Raw genomic sequence first — 21,535 nt, forward strand, 5'->3', positions numbered from 1 at the left:
ATTTTAGAAGAATATACTTGAAGGGGAAGAAAACAGGAGACCTTTATTTTTGCAAGAATAAAGGAGGCAGCTTTACTTAAAGCTGATTTTAGTTGGGTTTGAAAAGGCTACTTTGGAAAAAAAATGCTTTTATCGCATGATAAAGAAGATTGGAAAAGGGAAACATGTATTTCTTTTGGGAACCCCAGAACAATAATTTCTAAAGGGAGATTTAAAAACCTGTAGTATGTGGTTCTACGTCTCTGCTCACTTCCTCAAAGTTTCCTAAAGGAAAATTAACATCAAGATATTTATCAACAGCCAATTCCATGAAGAGCCTGCGATTGTCTTAATGCAGAAAAGTGGTGGCTGCAGATCCTAAGAATTGGTCATGTGACTTGGGCAAGCATTTTGTCTTCTTTGCACTTCCGTTTTCTCATCTGGAAAGTGAGGATGTAGATAACTTATCTCAATAATTCTCACTTCATGGCCACTAATGGAGTCGTTTTCCATGCCATATGATTTGTGACAATATCTCATTTGCTATTTTCAACAATCCTACAGGCAGGCATTCATGTAATATCTGTGTTGGTTATGGGAAAACAAGCACAACAAATCGGGGAACATGTCCAGTCACAGGGCTGGTGAATGCTGGGGTCGGACTGTCAATCCAGGCGAGGCCAGCTCTGAGTTTCTATCCACTGCACAGAACACCTTTATGGATGACCTCTAAACATCCACTTTCTGTAAGAAAAATAGTGGAGAATCTGAAAAAGTTTTGTGAGAGTGGTAGAATAGCAGTTATTTAATTTAAAGTAACAATAGATAGAAATTACCTGCTTTAAGTAATTGTAAGCTTTCTATTGATTCTGCAACAAATTACCACTACAGTGGCGTGATACAACACATGCTTGTTATTTTACCATTCTGGCATTCAGAAATCTGAAGTGAGCCTCCCCAGGCTAAAATTAATGTTTCAATAGGAGTGGCTCCTTCTGTAGGTTCCAGGGGAAGTGCTATTCCCTTGCCTTTTTCAGCTTGTAGGGGCACCTGCCACTCTGCTCTGGCCTCCTCCTTCATCCTCAGCATCAATGACAGCATCCTCAGACCCGCTTTGACTGGCTCCATGGCTGCCTCTCTCACTGACATGGAGGGACCCTTGTCATTACATTGGGCACAGCCAGATAATTCATGTTAATCTCAAGATCTCACTTCATCACATCTTCAACGTACTTTTTGCATGTAAACTAACATATTCATAGGGCTGGAGATTAGAACTTGGACATACTGAACAGACTTTCCATAGTAGCTGACCTGTATTGAGTTGATACCATGTTCCACTGTAACTGTATATAGATTTCAACAGCTCAGTTAATATTATTAGACCCCTTTTAAAAATGAAGAAGTGAAGATGCAACAGATTTCATATGCAGAATCACAAGCAAGTATTGGTAATATCTGATTCTATGGAAACTTCATTCTTATTATTTTACACTCAAGCATGTCTTTGCAGTGAGAATTATGGGGCTTTCACAAGGGCACTTGATTTATAATTAGCTTTGCCATTTCAATTTACATTAGGTTTCCAGGCCCCCTTATTATGGCTAAAGCTGCATCACCACGCCAGGGAGCTGCCCTATAAGCACTGCCTCCTCAGTGGCATCTTTATACTGTACTCGAAAGACACTCAAACAGTCACAATATAATATGACTGTTAGCTGACAACAAATGTGTCAGCCCTGGATATATTTATGGCTCTTTATGTACAATAACTTTTTGTTATTAATCTTTTATTTTTTTTAACATTTTCATTACAAAATTTTAAATGTATATACAAAAAAATTGGTATATCAATTTATATATATATATATATATATATATATATATATATATATATATATAGATAGATAGTGTAAATGACAACTACAATCTAAAGAGAGATGGTACAAAACCTTCTCCTCACAGAAATTTTGTACCACCTCTCTTTAGGTTGTAGTTGTCATTTACACTATCTATATATATAAAAAAGCCTAAGTGACCATTCAACTGGTTACTTTGACACACACTGATCACTAGGGGGCAGATGCTCAATGCACAGGATTGGGCTCCCTCCTATCTGGATCAAGCCTGCAGGGATTGGGCTGAAACCGGCACTCCAACATTCTCTGAGGAGATCCCAATTGTGAGAGGGTGCAGGCCAGGCCAACTGAACCCACCAGTGCACAACTCCATGCACCAGGCCTCTAGTGTTTACATATATTAAAATCCTCATTAAGCAATGGTAGGATTTTTGTTTTTAATTACCATACATCTTGTTAAACACTTAAGACCAGAACTCTGGTTTATTATATGTAACCAGTTGTTTAATTCTAGGGGTCCAGTGCATGAATTCATGCATCTTGAAAGGAATTGTGGGCTGCGAAGTTGCTGTGGCCACAAGAATGGGTCTCTACCCATCCTCCATACCCCCTCTCAGCCCCTACAGCCTCAACCCCTGGTCCCCTGTCTGCTGGCAGTCCTGTTCCCGCTGCCACCACTCCCACACACTGACAGTGCTGGCCCCACTCACACCTGTTGACAACACCAAGAGATTGGGGTAGGTGCCGGGAGCCAGCAGTGGATGTAAGCAGGGGCTCCAGTGCTAGCTATAAGTGGGGGCAGTGTCAGTAATGGGTGCAAACAGCAGCTCTGGTGCCATAAACAGGTGTGAGTGGGCTGGCTTGGCAGCAGGTGTCACTATTGGGTGGGACAGGTTCACAGGAGCTAAGAAGTTTCAGTAACCACCAGAGGCTCACCCTGATGACAGCAACTCACCATGTTCTGTGCTCTGCTGCCTGCTGCTGATGCACACGCCCCCTGGTGGTCAGTGCACCAGTTGTTCAGTTGTTTGGTTGTTTTGCTGTTTGGTCTATTTGCATATTAGCTTTTTATTATATAGGATTTCTGTCTCTTTTCTTTCATTCTGGAAGTACAAAGTGCCATGTGGTATTACTTCTCTTCTATTTAAATAACTTCCCTGAACATTTTTTTTTATAGATCTGCTAACAAATTTTATCAGTTTTCTTCTTCAAAGAATATATTTATTATGCTTTTATTCCTTAAGGTTGCTTTTCTTAAAAATATATTTTATTGATTTTTTTTACAGAGAGGAAGGGAGAGAGATAGAGAGTTAGAAACATCAATGAGGGAGAAAAATTGATCAGCTGCCTCCTGCACACCTCCTACTGGGGATGTTCCTGAAACCAGAGTACATGCCCTTGACCAGAATCAAATCTGGGACCCTTCATTCTGCAGGCCAATGCTCTATCCACTGAGCCAGACTGGTTACGGCAAGGATGCTTTTGATAGAAATATTCTCTGAGCTCACAATTCTTTACTTTTATCCATCTAAATGCAGTTTCATTATTCTTTGCCTCTTTGGCTTTTTTCTTTTTCTTCTTTCTTTCTTTTCTTTTCTTTTTTTTTTTTTTTTAAGAAATTCACCATCATTTAAATTATTTTTGTCTTATTAATAATTCTTTATTTTTATTTAATTGCTTTCAATATATTTTCAACCTTTATTTCTTAAGTTTTCAGCTGTTTCTTTATGATGTATCTGGATATTTGGGGTTCATTGAAATATTGTCAACTTTTTTCAGCCATTATTTCTTTACTTTTCTTATTCTTTCCATATTTCCTCCCATCCCTCTGAGACTCTGATAACAGAAATTTTAGAATTTTGGTTTTATCTCACAGTTCCTTGAGGCCCTGTTATTTTTTCTTCTGTCATTATTTTTATTCTTTAATTTATCTTTTTACAGATTAAGTCATTTCTATTTATGTATCTTCTAATTTATTGATTCTTTTCTTTGTTATCTCCATTTTAAGTAGCCTATACAATATTTATTTTGAAAATTGTGTTATACTTTCATTTGTAAATTTTCTATTTTGTTCTTTTTTATATTTTTCATCTTTTCTTCTGAGCATCTCTGTCTTTTTAGTTGTTTCAAAATAAAATTTAACCTTACTTCTTGGATCATGTTAATAAGAGTTACTTTAAAATGTTTATTTGATAATTTCAACATCTCTGTCATCTCAGAGTTAACATATATCAATTGGATTTTTTTTTTGTCTTGCAAGGTGTTAAGATTTCTTGCTCCTGCATACGATCAGAAGTTATGAACTATATTTATGCATTTTGCATATTTTTAATGACTCTCAGAGTGTTTTAGCAGGCAAGTATGGTCAGCAGCCAGGAACCTACATACCTGAGAGCTGTGGTTCCAGGTCAAGCTGGTTTTCATAGCTTTTGCTCTTCAGTTTAGATCTTTTCTGTGTGGACCACTCAGTGGCCACCCTAAGACCTGGGTGGTGGTTAGTTCTTACTGTGTTTGGTTTGCTGTGTAGGTTGAACATGCACAAAATTTGAGTGAGCTCAGAACTTCATACACAACTTTACAGGATCACTTTCTTGAGACCTTTCCCCTTAATGACCTCCCTGAAGCTTTCCTGCACCAGGGGATCCCCCTTGTAAACCCTCAGAGAACGAGACCAGGGCTTCATCTTCTTGTGTTGTCAGGAACTTTTTGTAACTATGTGTGTTGTCTGTCTCTGGGGACAAGAGAAATAAAGTTAGAAGAAGAAAAAAATCATTGGGGATTCACATGCCCTTCCTTGGAGTTTTAGAAGTCTTCTCAGTTGCCACAGCTTCTGTGCTACTGTGAGAGTGCCCAGCCAGGTTAAGGGAGAACAACAATAACAACCACAACAAAGATGGTGGGTGTTACCTATTACATCTGCCCCATAGATGTTCTCTTCCTCACTACTTGTACCAAAAACAGAGAGGTTATTTTTGAGTTCTTTCTGTCCACATTTGGTGTGTACTTTTAAGTAGTCTGCTGTCTTTGGATATGGTCTAGGAAAAACTAAAAAGAAGGAAGGACATAGAATCTTACTGTCAGTTTAGTTGTAATACAAATATCTAATTTTGTTTCACAATTCTTCTACTATCATTGGCTTCTCAGAGTCCCCAGCTTCTCAGTATCTGTCAGGTTTTTAGTTGCAGCTACTGAAAGACACAATAGCATCTCACTAGAAACGTCTTAATTTACTATTAACAATGTTTAAATTGCACCAGAAATGAGGTTTAATATAGCTCAAAAGTATGCAAACAAATAACAAAAATATTCATGCTTGTATGGATTATTTTTTCCCCTCTACCCTTCATGAACTTTCAAAATAAAAAATATAAAAATAACTATTTGGCTTGATAATTTAGGCAAGCTTGTCATTTCTGCAGCCCAAAAATGAAGATTTACAACAGCAGCATCCAACTATCGCAGGTATTAAAACTAACTCCTAACATCCAAACCCACTGAAGACTTAATTTTTCCCTTAAGCCACAGGGGGCAGCAAGAAATAGCAAAAGACCACTGGGTTTGCAGACTAGAAGACATCAATTTGGTTACTTAATAAACTGCAAAACCTTGAATAAGCTATTTAACTTATGTGAATCTATATAACTAAATCCATAAAATAGGCTACATGATTTACTCTTCATTCACTGAGACAAGACAAATGAAGAGATCCAGTAAAAACAATATAAGAAAATTAATGACACATAATACAAAATAAATTACTTTTAGAAAGAAACCATGTTAAGCAAATAAAAATAAAAAAATTAAATACAATAACTTAAAATAATGCTTTATATATGTTTAGAAATAGTTAAAGATATTTTGACAGGTTATAAAAACTATAAATAATGTATCTACATGTTCAAAATGATTAAAGCAGTAACTCTTAGTATATGCACAGTGCTTACCATATTTTAAATGTAGTTCCTGGTCCTTAACAAGTTGCTTCATTCAATCAACACCTGCTGAAATGGGTAGTATTATTTTTTGTATTTGACAGATGATAACTTTGAGGTAAAAAGTTTACATTACATAGCTAGAAAGTGGCAGGCTGAGATTCTAACCAAGCAATTTGGGTCCAGATCCATTTCAATTTACCACTATGCTGTACCATTCCCCTTAATAATTTAGAACTTTCATGATTATTATATTATTCCTGTTATTTTTAACCATCATTTTTCTTTGGTGTTCACTCTTCCATTTTTTTTTACCCCAGCTTGGACACTGAAATCATGCATATAAGACTTACCACTTTCTTAATGTTCTTTAGCTACCAAGAGTCCGTATGTAAGAACAACATTCTGCCACCTTTAGAGAATCTGTAATAATAAGTGAGTTGCCAGAAATCATATCTTTGAAAGGCACACAGATTTTTTTTTTGACTTTTTTTTTGTAAAGTGTAGCTAAATAAATTTTCTGGGGAATCACATGCAGAAGCCAAATCATTCAATCTATACCACTAAAAAGATAATATGGAAATTGGACACCCTCACAGTAACGACTGAACAACAGGCTGCATGGGGCAACAAGACCCACATGGGGCTTAGTGAGAGTTGACCAGGTTAGCAGGAGGGCAATTGGGGGTGATCAGGCCAGTGGGGGTGTAGTTAGGAGCAACCTGGCAGACAGGGGAGTCAATTAGAGAAGATCAGGCTGGCAGGGGAGCAGTTAGGTGCTATAAGGCAGGCAGACAGATGAGCAGTTAGGAGTCAGTAGTCCCAGATTGTGAAAGGGTACAGGCTGGGCTAAGGGGACTCCTCCACCCTGCCGTGCATGGATTTTGTGCATTAGGCCTCTAGTGATGATATATTTGTGAAGCCACTGGGCTATCAGAAGAGAGATGGAGCTTTAATTGATAATGTGGTATAACTTCAGGTAAGAAATAAAAGTTCGATAAACATATACAAAAATATTCATAGCAATACTAATCATAATGGCCAAGAGAAAAAGAACAACTCAATGTCTATTTACAGAGGACTGGATCAGTACATTTTATATTTATGAGCTTATTGCAATAAAAATATACTACAATCACACTTTGTAGCACACAAATTTCATGGAAGTAATGTTTAATAAAAAGATGTACCATATTATTTTTTTTTAGTTAAGAAACAGGCAAAACTTATGGTTTAAGACTGGGGGAGTGCAGATCCTGGGAAGCAGAGCGAGGGGCCTTCCGAGGTGCTGTGGGTACTCGACCTGGGAGTGATGACATGAGGATGACACTCGACCTGGGTGTGATGACATGAGGACTAGCCGGTGCGCACATCGCCCCTGTGGCTTTGATCTGTGCACCCTGCTTCCTACTGGCCACACTCACCAAGTGCAGGGGACACATAAAGGCCTCAAAGGGATTGTGTCATCTCTCTGGGCTGCACTTTTCATATCTCTGAAATAAAGGGCACAGGTCAGTTCTAGGCCCCCCTCTGTGTTTGATGCGCTGTGATTCCTGTGCTTTGTGTTAGATCTTAGCCCCTGGTGCACGCATGAGGAGAGAGTGGCTGAGCTCAGCTGGCCCATTCCTGGCTCCTTCCCACTCTCCAGTCCACAACCCACCTCTCACAGTTCCACAGACAATCTGTCAGATATCCTGCTGAATTCCTCTCCAAAATACCTTCAGATTGCACCCTTTGCACCAGGCCATTCGCTGCCCTCTTGTCTTGGGCCCTATCAGTTTCACCCGGACACTTCAAAAGCTTCTTGACTGAAACCAGCATTTATGTCCTTGTTGCTTTTTGACACAGTTAAATAGTGTCTCTCTTCTGTCAAAATGCTGAGAGCATCCCTTTGCCACTTAGAGCAAAACCAAATGCCTTACAGGGGCCTCCGAGGTTCTGAAGTTTCTGGGGTCCTGAAACACCTCTGAGCTCCTCTGCTGTTCCTCTCTCTCTGGCTCTTGTCACCTGAGCCACACTCACCTTCCTGCTGGTCCAGGGTGGGTGGCTAATGCATCAAGGTCTTTGCATGTGTTTTCTTCCACCTAGAATGTGGAAGAGCTAGTTTTGTGAATCCACCTCAGGATTCACAAAACTAGCTTTGTCAACCCTCAAGTCTTTGCTCAAACATTTCTTTCTCAAAATCACTCTCTCCAATCACTCTTTATGCCTGCAAAACTACCTCACTCCTGACTGACCCAGCTATAGTCTTCTGATAGTTTTGCTACTTCTCCCCCTAGCATTTTCAACTTTTTATTATGCTATATAGTTCATAGATTTAGTGTGTATATTACCTCTCTTTTAGTCAATAGCTCCTCCCTTCACCTCAGAAAGATTGATCTTTGGTGAAAAGTTGGCTAAAATAAAAATAAGCCATCCTAATATTATGAGAATTTGAATGCATGATTTATTTTTCTACAACTAGGAAAATATTGTAGAAGAATTGCAATGCATGTTCAGAAGACTGAATTTTAACCAGATATCACCCAACTAAAACAGCCTGGAGTTCTTAAACAACTTTTTACTTGAACACTTATTAAAGTACTAGAGTCTTGATGCATGAAATTCATGCAAGGGGCTTGGCCCTCGCAGCCCTGACTGCATACAGCCCTGCTTGGATCTTGAAGATTCAGTAAGTGATCCCTGCCCAGTAGCTGTGTACTGTGTACTGTGCAGCAGTGGGCTCAGAGGTGAAAGCTATACATCCTCTCAAAAGGAGTTTAACAACATGTAGCATGTGATCCAGTTTTGTAAAATCAAAACATAAATATGTAAATAATGCAAGAGCTATACTCTGGATAATGTATATATTCTTTATTAATGAAGTACTTTGTTCATTATTTCTTATCAACATTTTCAAATTATTCTATTAGAAGTATATCTTAATTATACATTAAGAAAACAAAATGTTTAATATTAGACAGAGTGTAAAAGATGATGAGTTCAATTAAAGGTTGATACTGTGTCATTAACTGGCTGCAAGGAAAATCTGTATGAACCCCATCACACCTCACCTTGAATATTCATTTCAGATACAGGCTTTTCCTTCAATGTCTCTCATCTTAGGGACTTAAAAATGATCTTGTTGTAACCCAAAGTCTTATCTATGTATAATACTGAACATAATTTAAGGTACTGAGACAAGAGAGAAGAAACAGAAATAAAGATATTTTTAACCAAAACAGAAAATGCATGGGGAACCTTATTTATTTATTTTTTTTAAGGACTGACTGACAGTCTCCCCTTGTTTCTCTGTGGCCAAAATCCATGGGTGTAGTTTTAGGGAGACATCAGTATAGAACACCTATATTCTTTCTAATAATTTGAACCCTTTAATCATATCTTAGTCTGGCTCCAAGCACAATGTGCTTCTTGGCCCTAAATTCTTCAGGCTGAGACAAGGTGGCCACCCCGGCCAGATGCCATAGGAACCTGCTGCAAAGAAAGTCCACACAGCCTCCTAAGGCCATTGCCAAATTTGGAAACTATATAGTGTGAAGGTTTAGAATGTGCGGGTCAAAAAATTCTATTCATGTTTTTCTTTGTAAGAACTTCAGAAAAGGTGTGTTAACTATATAATCCCATAAAAAGTATTTTACTACATTATGATGATGTTCTATGCTGTAGTTTTGTTTATATGTATGCATGATATGTGTACATTATGTAAACAGATGTACTCAGCATTTACACTAGTAAAATGAATGAAAGACTTCAACTTTGTCAATCAAATTATAACATTTTTAAGTATCTGTACGTTTCATGAGTAGAAGGTGGCAGCATAACACATTTTTTTGCTAATTCCTCTAATATTAAAAATCCTTTTTGCCTGTGTATTACTTTTTTCCTTAAATTCTTCCTCTTTTTCTCCTCCCATCCCACCTCTCCTTCCCTCCTCCTTCCTTTCTCACTACCAAAATATGCTATTCCAAGCCCCATCTACTATAATACAACATATTACAACACTGGTCACAAGGATGGAAGATAGAGATTAGTAAAAAGAAGTTAAAGTGGACATATTTCCCAACTTCCCTATTGCTAAAAAAAAAAAAATAGGAAAAAGAAATAATTTCCAAGTTGCTTTCCATTCTCTCTGTGGTTAGCTCTAATTATGTCAGTAGGATGCCCTGAGCATGTGGGATCTGGAGAACCCAGCAGGCACTGGTCTTCGGGGCAGGTGAATGGGAGAGAGCCTCCTCTCTTTCCACAGTGAGAGATTCCAGTTGTGCTTTTCAGGTTTTCAAATTTATTTTTAGGTGTTATTGAGATATAGTTAGCCAATACTAAATAGCTGTGGGATAGACACCGTTCAGTATGAAATAGTGTCGGAAGTGGGAAGTGCACTATAAATACTAGCTAGTTATTATTAAAAAATAACATAATTTGAGTCTCACTTATGCAAAGATACTCTATTTTAAGGATTACTTTAGCTAATAAGTTAGGAGTGGAGAAAACAGAGATAAAAATTCCATGTGCATTACTAAAATTCCAATAATCAGCAAAGTGGTAGAGAATGCTTAAGTTGGCACTTTTATTTTCAACAGCGTCTCGCTGCTATCAGCAGTCCATGTGAACATCAAAGTGCACAAATAGCTCCCCATGCCACAAAACCCCATTTTGGTGTGTAACAGGTTGCTAGGACAATCAGGCAAACAGGATAAATAAATGTTAACATGCATAATATGGTCTTTAACGTAAATCATTTTAATGCAGAGGTCATTTTGGGTGACCTAGTTCTTTGAGAACTAAATAATGTCAGGTGGGCAATTCTAAGCCTGCAGAAGTTTCAGTCCTTCTCCAGAGTTTTGGAATTCTATTTGGCATCATAGTATGGCCTCAAGAGCCTCAAGTTTCCTACTTTTTTTAAATTAAATCTCTTCATAACTTGTTTGCTCCTAAGTTCTGTTTCTTCCCTACACCACCTCAGACCAGGCCATTGCTAGTTTCCATATTTCAGAAAAAAATAAAACAAAAAGTATGTGTGAGCGGAGTGGACTTTGTAGGAGTTGAGGTGGTACAGAGTGGAGGAGGGAGGAGCAGACACATCACAGATGTACAAAACCCTACAAACTGAATGAGAAACATCCTCTGGTTAAAAAGTCCTTTGGCCAGAATTCCAATTGAATGTCCCTGTGGAGTGCCCAGCTTTAAGTTCCCGTCTTTCTCAGCCTTCACTTCTCTGGCTTCCCTCCCTCTCTGGGTGAGTGAAGACCAAATCTGCCCATGTAGAGAGCAGAGCCTTCCAGTTTGTACTCTCTTTATACATTCACTTTCAGGCTTCTCACTTCCTCTCCAAACAGTATAGCAAGGTATTTCCCCAAACTTAACCATTTGCTTTTCTCAGAAAAATTATATGTCCTGCAGGTAGGAGAACTTTTCAAGAATTTATCTCTGGCAGAACCAAGAGTCACTAGCTTCCATGATAATTGATTAAAAACTTAAAAAGAATAAGTAAGATGAAGCAAATCTGGCATTTAGTGTTTGATTAGGCAGATTTGCAGCTGTTGTACTTAATATTGTTATTTCAAGTGTTCAAGTACTCATTTGCATATATTTTAAAATGTTTAATATGCAAATTACTTTGCTGAGCCTAGAAAGACAAAAGAGACGAGTTCCCCATCTCCTAGAGCTTTTATTGCATCAGATAGACATCACAACTATGTAGCATCCCAATTCTCTTCCACTCCTCCAAGAAGGAGGGAAGAGAAAAGAGTTATGCAGTCAAATGCATTTGAAGGACTTACCCTAGACCCAAGAGAGAGGATCTCTACCCAAAGACAGGATACTGAATCTGTGACCACACAGGCCAGCCAGGTGAATTGATTCCTAGGTTGATTAGACAGGTTGTGAGGCAGTTGGGAGTGTTTTCAGCAGAGATAGACATATGGAAAGCTAAGAGTGAAGAGGGAGTTCTTTATGGACCCCTTGGGAGAGACAGCCTGGTGAGGATATGCTGAGCTGGCAAAGTGGCAAAGAAGAGTCTAAATGTGGGGACAAAGCCTGATTATGTGGAGCTTTTATGGTCACACTAGAGTTTTTAAATTTGATTTTAAGGTAAATTACTAAAATTTTTTCAAATGAGGTATTTTGGCATATTTCTCTTCCTAAATATGATGGCCAAGACATTGGGTGAACCAGAAATGTGGAGTACATAGAAAGAAATTGTGCTTGTTTAACTGTAAGGAACAAGCCAAGAGTGCTCCAAATATTTCCAATCCTGTCATGTACAAGAGGAGTTGGAACATTCTGTGAAGCCTGCTGTGGGCCTCATTTGGCCCTGACTTTTTTTCTCCCTCCACATCCATTCTCCTTCTTTTCAAAATGCACCCTAATTTTTGTTCAAAGAATCCACTCTTTCCTAATCATCAACCATGTAATTTTAATGGAGAAGCAGCTGTTGGAATAGAATGTGAGAGGCTCTGATAATGTACACATTCCATAGTACTCTGTCTTCATAATTAGATTTGGAGCAGGTAGCCAACAAACCAACGAGAAATGGCTGCAGATTCTGGGAATATAAAATATTGCCTTTTCTGTAAGATTTCACATAATTTGTTTTACTCCTTCTTAGAGTTAATTTAATATGAGATTCCTCCTTCCCTTCCTTCTTTTCTTTTGTTGTTGTTGTTGTTGTTATTGTTCTTCTTCTTCTTCTTTCTCTTCTCCTGCTTCTTCATCTCTCTCTCTCTCTCTCTCTCTCTCTCTCTCTCTCTCTCTCTCTCTCTCTCTCTCTCTCTCAGCATTAGTGATATTAGTGATGACATAGTCCCTAATTGATATTGAGTCTCTCAGTTATAACTAGAACCAGTGAGAAGAAATTAAGGAGAAACCAAATAGGCTTTGTATCAGATGGAAAGAAGAAATAGAGAAAGAGAGAGAGAGAGAAAGATGGAGAGAGAGAGAGAGAGAGAGAGAGAGAGAGAAAGCTTTAAGTTTCTGTACACTACACAGCTTGTAGTTCTCTGCATGCCCATTCATCTTTTCATGTAGTCAACCATCCTGTTTGCTGTGCTCAGAACAGTCTTTCTTTTTCTATCACATCTGAAAATTTCTATTCTCCTCTCAAAACTGCTCTGGACACTCTCTTCTGCAAACCTTCATGTTTCTGTGATGTACTGAGTCCCTTCACACATAGATCCTGGTTTAATTCTCTTTGTGTTTCCGTCTTCCAGCTGTTTCCACTCTCTCTGAGTGCTGAAAATGCAACAAAATTGATATAAAATTGAATAAGCATTATATTAAAAATTGAGGTATTCAAACAGAACCATTACTAAAACTTTGTGTGTTCAATCTAAAATGATATAAGTAAATAAAGTAAAAAATATATATAATATGAATGTATTTTTATTTCCTCTTACTATTCCTTCTATCATCCCACTCTTCCCAAATAATGCTCATGCTCCATGAGTCTAGTGTGTAAGGGAGAATACCCAGGGTGACTTGAGCACCATCTCATTTCCAGGTCAGAAAATCCCTCAACCAAGAGGGTAATTCACTATAGGTGGTCCTTCTAGGTCAATGACAGGGAAGTGGGAGACATATAGACAAAGATGGAGTCCTTCTCATTATTCAGTTCCATCAGTGACTGCCCCTGTCAGTGAGGGAGCAGGGTCTCCTGTCAGTGAGGGAGCAGGGCCTCCTGTCAGTGTGAGAGAAGGACCTCCTGTCAGTGAGGGAGCAGGACTTCCTGTCAGTGTGGGAACAGGGCCTCCTGTCAGTGAGGGAGCAGTGCCTCCTGTCAGTGTGGGAGTGGGACCCCCTGTCAGTGAGGGAGCAGGACTGGACCTCCTGTCAGTGTGGGAGAAGGACTTCCTGTCAGTGAGGGATCAGGGCTTCCTGTCAGTGTAGGAGCAGGGCCTCCTGTCAGTGAGGGAGCAGGGCCTCCTGTCAGTGAGAGAGAAGACTTCCTGTCAGTGAGGGAGCAGGACTTCCTGTCAGTGTGGGAGCAGGGCCTCCTGACAGTGAGGGAGCAGGGCCTCCTGTCAGTGAGGGAGCAGGGCCTCCTGTCAGTGTGGGAGCAGGGCCTCCTGTCAGTGAGGGAGCAGGACTTCCTGTCAGTGAGGGAGCGGGACTTCCTGTCAGTGAGGGAGCAGGACTTCCTGTCAGTGTGGGAGCAGGGCCTCCTGTCAGTGAGGGAGCAGGGCCTCCTGTCAGTGTGAGAGCAGGACTGGACCTCCTGTCAGTGAGGGAGTGGGACCCCCTGTCAGTGAGGGAGTGGGACCCCCTGTCAGTGAGGGAGCAGGGCCTCCTGTCAGTGAGGGAGCAGGGCCTCCTGTCAGTGTGAGAGCAGGCTTAGATGCAGCTCTCCGTTTAGAAGGTTGGACAAAGCACAGGAGCTATTTTTATTTGTTATTTTCCACTAAAGCATTGTGTCCCTATTCTACTATGTCTTATTCCTTTTTTCTATTGTTGAATTTTTGTTAAGTTCCCATTTGGTTTTTGGATATCTGGGATAAAATATGTTTATATTACAGTGGCTGTGAGAGAGTTTGGTGTGTGTATATGGATGAATGTGTGTGTGTATACTTCATCCAAGATTGATGCAGTTCTAAGAGAAAAAAATAACAATAATATATGCTATTTACTTATTATAGTGTTAAAATTGCTGCATTAAGTACATTGCACAGTTTTTCTCCTTTTTATTAAAATTCACACAGGCCTAATGAGTTATAATTTCACCACTGTGCAAAGATCACTGTTTTAATGACTGTTGAGTGCTATAAAAATGCTTGAAAACAGCAGTTCTGCACAGCATCTTCAAAGTTAACTGTCTAATGGAGTTTGCACTTCCAATAACAATCTAGCTGCAACCAAAAATGCAAGTTCAGCTGCCTGCTGCAATTGAAGCCAGACTTGTGAGACAGGTGCTGGTGCAAAAGGAAAGAGGTGCCATGACCTGGGGAAATGGTGGACTCCCTCTCCCCGCTTCTCAAGCCAGGAGTTCTTATAGGGATATAAGGTAGGAGGGCTTCTTTTCTATGCAATTACCTTGTTAACTTTCCATGCACTTGGGCCCTGTCCATTCATCTCTCTAGCTTTGGGCTGCTGAGGCCATATCCATTCAGTTCTTGGTGTTGAGTGTAAGAACCTACCCCTGCTGCCATCTTGGCCAAAGGGGAGACTCCCCAGTGCTCCCTGACTGGCTACTGTATCAAGGTCTGTGTGTATGTGTGTCTGGAGATACTGGAGCTATCAGCCTGCCTCCCTACATGGGCAGGGCTCCCACACATCCAGTGCTGCTGGTTGGAGTCCAAGGGGCACCACTGGATTACAGCACCCACAACCTTTGCACAGTCCCTGACTGGCCCACCCCTCCGAAGTGGCCATCCTTTAACCAAGGTCTGCTTAAGATAATATGGCCACCCTCACAGGCAGGCATGAGCCGTTCTGGTAAAAGGTGGAAGCTCCTGCTGTATTTACCTGTGAGCTGCTTCCAGTGAAAACTCCTGCAGACTCCTAAATATGTTCTTCGTCCCCGGAGAAGACACAACATTTCATGCCTTAAATAGTGCTTTGTGTACGCTTTCAATTGGGCAATCTAGGCTGAAATTTTGTCTCTAACAGATTCTGTCTCTAATAGAATGTAACTGAGTAGCTCTTAGATTTTGGTTAATTCATTTAATCTCTTTAATCCAGTGTTCTCCAAACTGTAGGTCACAATGGTTGTAAAATCAAATTAATAATTGCAACAAATTATGCAATCAAATAGAAAAAAAAATCAGAGCTCAATGTATATTTTAAGAATTAAACTATTTTATTAAACCAATACACATTTACAATTTCATAGTCTGGAAGTCAGAAGACCAAAATGTCTCCATAGGCGATGGTGTTGGGAGGGCTGCATTATCCTGGAGGCTCTAGGGAGAACTCATTTCTTTGCTTTTGCCAGCAGTTAGAGGCTGCCCACATTCCTTGTCTTATGGCCCTCTTTCAGCTTCAAATGCAGCAGTGAGTAGTCTTTTTTCTTGGTATATGGCTGGAGAATGACTCTTTTACCTCTGTTTCTTAAATTTAAGGACTCTGATGATTACTTAGGGCACACCCATATAATTCAGGATAATATTCCTATTTTAAGGGCAGCTGATTAGTAATCTTAATTCTGCCATGCCATGTAAAAGAACATACTTACAAGTTCTAGGGGTTAGAATGTGAATATATTTAGGGGGCCATTAAACTGCCTAACACAGTATGAATTATTATTAATACCCATTTTACAGGTGATAAAACAGGCATGTTAAGTACTGCACAAAGTAACATATCTGGGGAGGATCAGGAATAGTACTTAATCCTGACATTTAAGTCCATTCTTTTTTATTTATTGATTGATTTTATTGATTTTAGAGAGGGAGAGAGAGAGAAAAAAACCCACACACAACACCTTTGATGTGATAAAGAAACATTGACCACTGCCTCCTACACAAGCATCACTTTTTGGTGCACCAGACAATAATGCAACCAATTCAGCCACACTGGCCAGAGCTCAAGTACACACTTTTCATCACTACACCACCCTAGCTTTTCTACTATTTTAGCAGCAGGGGAGTGGATTATCCAAGTTCAACTGAATCAACAGAGTCTTTAGTTAGAATCTACACATGCTCCATACAGTGGCCTTGGTCCCATAGTTAATCCTGCTCTAGAGAATTTTCTATAGTGATGCTATCTCTTTCAGGATAGTACTTTCTGGCTTTGCCCTTTACTCTTACCTAGGTAAGACAACATAGAGCAGATAGTTTATCCACTCTAAGGTATCTGTATCTTCCTTGCCTCATTACTATACAGTTATCAAATACTTATAAAGAATTTACCACACATTATGGTTGGCTATAAGAAGTCACGGGTTAGTGAAATATTGTTCCTTCATTTAAAGAAGTCAGCAAGATAAAAGAAAAGCAGTTAAGTGTTATTACAGAATTACATAGAAGATTGAGTTCTTTTAATTTTGCCTCCAAAGTATAGTCATGCACCACAATATAATGCCAGACAGCATATATGACCCCATATATGTCAGTGGTCCCACAAGATTATAATGGGACTGAAAGATTCCTATCACCTTTTAGCCATCATGCTGTCATATCACAACACATTCATTACTCATGTATTTGTGGTGCTGTTGGTGTAAGCAAACCTATGGTGGAAGTCGTATAACACACACAATTATGTAAAATACATAATACTTGATTCAATAATAAGTGGCTTCTGCAAGTTTTTGTATTTACTATACTATATTGAACTTTTTGTCCTTATTTAGAGCTTATTCTTTCTACTTGTAAAGAACGTTTGTTATAGAACAGGATGTTGTGTAACACTGGCAAGTCTCCTACATACTGTGTTTACAGTCTCTGGATTGCATCACTTTCTTTTGTGCTTGATTTACTCTTGTGTAGTTTCTACAGTAACACGCTGTACAGGTGGTACCAAGGGGCAATGGGCTACCCCGTACAGCCTAGAAGTGCAGCCTATATCACAGAGGTTTGGGTAAGTGCACTCTGTGATGTTTTTACGAGGACAAAAATCACTCACTGACCCATTTCTCAGAATGCATCCTCCTCTTACAGGGGCTCATTACTCTACGTCTTGACTCAATTTCTTCTCCATGGCCACCGATTCATTTAAGCTGCCACTGTCTCCAATACACAGAGTAAACTTCTGTTGTATTTCTAAACAATATAATATATTCCTTTTTGTTTCTGAGTTTTTAATTTTTTTGAAACAGTACCCTAAGCCTCAGTTGCAGTACCTCTACTCACATTTAAATTTATAAAATCTATCTGAAATCAAAATATATATCCTCTCTGTTAGGTCAAGAGCTAGTTAATTTCCCAAGTATTTGGCTCTCTGTTTAGGAAAACATACCAAGAAGCTTATGGTGAATCCTCAGTTTGCAGTTTGAGTGGAGACACTGAAACCTAGATGATGCTGTTTTCCACTTCAGGGACAGGGCCTGAGAAGAGACAGCAGTAGGTTGAAGACTGATAGCTAGACTGGGAGGCGAGAAAGAAAGAAGGATCCCAGTGACATGGTGGAAATCAGGGGCTTGCATGCCAAAGGACTGGCAAAAAATTCTCAATAGTAAGAATGCCCAAAAGATATTCAAGAACTCCATGTCTGACCTGGCCAACATGGCTCGTGTTGGCTTGCTCACTGGAGGGCTGTGAGTTCAATTTCTGGTCAAGGATATAGGCCAGGGTGTAAATCACCTCCCACCACCTAGGGAGGCAACCATTTGAAATGTCTCTCACATCGATGTTTCTCTCTCTCTCTCCTTCTCCCTCCTTCTCCAGCTACCACTCCCTTCTACTCTCTCTAAAAATCAATGGAAAAAAATACCTTGCTCTTTGGGTGAGGATTGAAAAAACACACTGAGGTCTAAGATTTAAGTTCTATGTGTATTTTGAATGAACTCTCTTCACAGAACAAAAATAAAAACAAAACAAAAAATCCAATGAAAATAATAGTTTTCAGGTGTAATGACTACTTATACCATGGTTTCAAAAGCATATAGGGCACTCTGAGACTTCTGTAGTGATAGGCTAAATTTGTATACTGAAGCTTATTCCCCAGTGTGCCTGCATTGCCAGATGGGAAATTGAAGGAGGTTAAGTAAGGTTACTGAGGTCATAGGGTGGAGTCCTGATCCCACAGGACTGGTGTCCTCACCACAAGAGAAAGTCCCCAGGGCCCAGCTCCCACAGAGGAAACCTTTGTCTGAGCACAGTAAGAAGGCAGCTGTCTGCAAGGCAGGGGAGAAGTGTCAAGTGAAAACAAACCTGCCTGCACCTTCATCTTGGACTTCTGGGTTTCAAAACTTTAAGAAAACAAATTTCTTTTAAGTTACTCAGTCCATGGTATTATGTGAGGGCAGCCTGAACCAACCAATATATGGTACTTACAAATGAGGGCAGAAGTGGGGCTGGCTGCCATGTTTTTTCTTAAAAAGGAATTATCTGAAAGAAGTGAAACAAAATATTAAAACTGGAGTAGGAAGGTTGCTAGTAGATTATATGTATTCACCCCTACCTCAAATCTCCAGAAATAGCTAGACTGGGAGGAGAGAAAAAAAAGAAGGTGCTCAGTGACATGGTGGAATCAGGGCCTGGCAAGAGATGAAATATTCTTTGAAAATGTTAAAAGAGAGTCTGAAAACATGGAGCTACCAGACAGTTGACACCTGGTTTACACGAGAATGACATATAGTGAAAGTTACAAATAAATATGTATGCTTGGTAAATGGCCAAGAAGAAAATGAGACTACCGTAACATTCCTACATGATGAAAATTGGACAAATATTTTAGTGTCTTTGAACATTAATTTTTAAATGAACCTAATTTCTTATTTTTCAATTATAGTTGACATGCAATTTATATTAGCAGGTATACAACATAATTAAATATTTATATAACTTACAAACTGAACTCCTTGAAAAATCTCATACTCACCTGACATTATACATCATTATTACAATGTTCTTTACTATATTCTCAATGCTGTGAGACCATTTTATCAGTGCCAATTTGTACTTCTTAACCCCTCCATCTTTTTCACCCAGCCCCCCCAATCCTGTCTCATCTGCCAATCATCAACCATTATTCTCTGTATTTATGGGTTCATTTGTTTGTTTTTTCAGATTCCATGTATAAATGAAATCATGTGGTATAAATGAAATCATTGTCTTTCTCTATCTGACTCATTTCACTTGGCATAATATCCTTTATGTCCAGTCAGTTTGTCATAAATGGTGAGATTTCATTCATATTAGGACTGAATAATATGCCATTATATATATGTACCAATTATTATTTATATATTTATCTATCAATGGACCCATAGATTGCTCCCATATATTAGATATTGTAAATAATGATGCAATAGACATAGCACTTTTTTGAATTGGTGTTTGGGATTTCTTCAGATAAATATTTAAACATTGATTTGCTGGATTACATGGTAGTTCTGTTTTAATTTTCTAAGAAAACTCCAAAGTTTTTTATGTGTTTTTTTCCCCCCAAAGTGGCTGCACCAATTTGCAAATCTACCTATTATGCATGAGAGAACCTTTTTCTCCAAATTCTCGCAGACACTTACTTGTTGATTTATTGACCATAGGCATCCTGTCAGGTGTGAGGTGACATCTCTCATTGTGGTTTTAATTTTTATTCCCCTGATTATTAGTTATGGTGAGCATTTTTTCAATGTCCTCTTTGGAGAAATGTCTATTCTGGCCCTATGCCAATTTCTAATCTTTTTTAATTTTTTTATTTTGGTATTAAGTTTTATGAGTTACTCTATATTTTGGATATTAACTTTTTATCAGATGCATCACACAGGTAAATATCGTCTCCCAATTAGTACACTGTCTTTTTATTTTGTTGATGGATTCTTTCATTGTGCAAAAAATCTTCAGTTGATGTTTTCCAATTTTTTTTACTGTTGACACTAGTATAGATATCCCCAGTTCCCCCACCCCTTTACTCCCTGTTGGCAGCACAAGCCTTCGCCATCCCTGGTTACCTGAGCTTCAGGTGGCTTTGGGTGGCTGGTTAGCTGCCATCTGAGGCTTGCCTGCACTCAGGCTGACCTGGGTGGCTGGGGGGCTAAGGGCACTGGGGATCTCCGAAAGCAGGTACATGGAGCGGCTGACCTGCCTAGGGGCAAGCCTGGCCCTGCCATGCACCTGCCCACCTGGTGGGGCTGAGGGGATTGGGCACCACCATCTTGTGGCTGTGGGTGCCTCCATCTTTGAGGGTGTGATGATCAATTAGCATATTCCCTCCTTATTGGCTGTGGGTACTGCCATCTTTGTGAGGATGTGACAGTCAATTAGCATATTCCATCTTTATTAGCCAGGATGACTTACATTTACATCTTTTATTCATTTTGAGTTTATTTCATGTATTGTATAAATTGGAGATCTAGTTTCATTGTGTGTGTGTGTGTGTGTGTGTGTGTGTGTGTGTGTGTACCTGTCCAATTTCCCATACACTATTTATTGAAGAGATTGTTTTTACTCCTTTGAATGCTGGATTGTTATGTATTCATTTTCATTAGTTTCCAGGTAATTTTCCCCCTGATCTAATTTGTAAATCATTCATTTGTTTAATATCATGTTATTTAGTCTCCATATTTTTTAATGTTTTATGTGTTGTTTTTTAAGTTTTATTTTTCATTGTTGACATGATTATAGATATCCTCTATTTCACCCACTCCCCCATCCCCTTGATTAAGCCATTACCCCTCTCCAGGCCTTCACCACAGCATTGTTTGTGTCCTTGGGCTATACATATATGCATATACATTCTTGAATTAATCTCTCCTCTGGGTTAATTTTCCCATCTCCTCCCCTCTGAGAATTGTCAGTTTGTTCTATGCATGCATGCCTCTGTACCTATTGTGTTCATAATTTTATTTTGTTCATTAGATTATACATATAAGTGAGATAATGTGATATTTGTCTTTCTCTGACTGGTTTGTTTCATTTAGCATGATGGTCTCCAGGTTTATCCAAAGACTAAGATATCCATAGTATTCCATTGTGTAAATGTAACACAGCTTTTTTATTCACTCATCTACTGATAATTTTTGTAGTTGATTACTAGTTTTATTCCATTTGAACCAAGAAGACACTTGATTTGATTTTAATCTTTGTGAATTTGTTAGGACTTATTTTATGTGGTAACATGTGATAAATCTTTGAGAATATTCCATGTGTACTTGAGAACAATGTATAT

Source organism: Pipistrellus kuhlii, unplaced genomic scaffold (assembly GCF_014108245.1).
Source record: "Pipistrellus kuhlii isolate mPipKuh1 unplaced genomic scaffold, mPipKuh1.p scaffold_m20_p_7, whole genome shotgun sequence".
Taxonomy (NCBI): Eukaryota; Metazoa; Chordata; class Mammalia; order Chiroptera; family Vespertilionidae; genus Pipistrellus; species Pipistrellus kuhlii.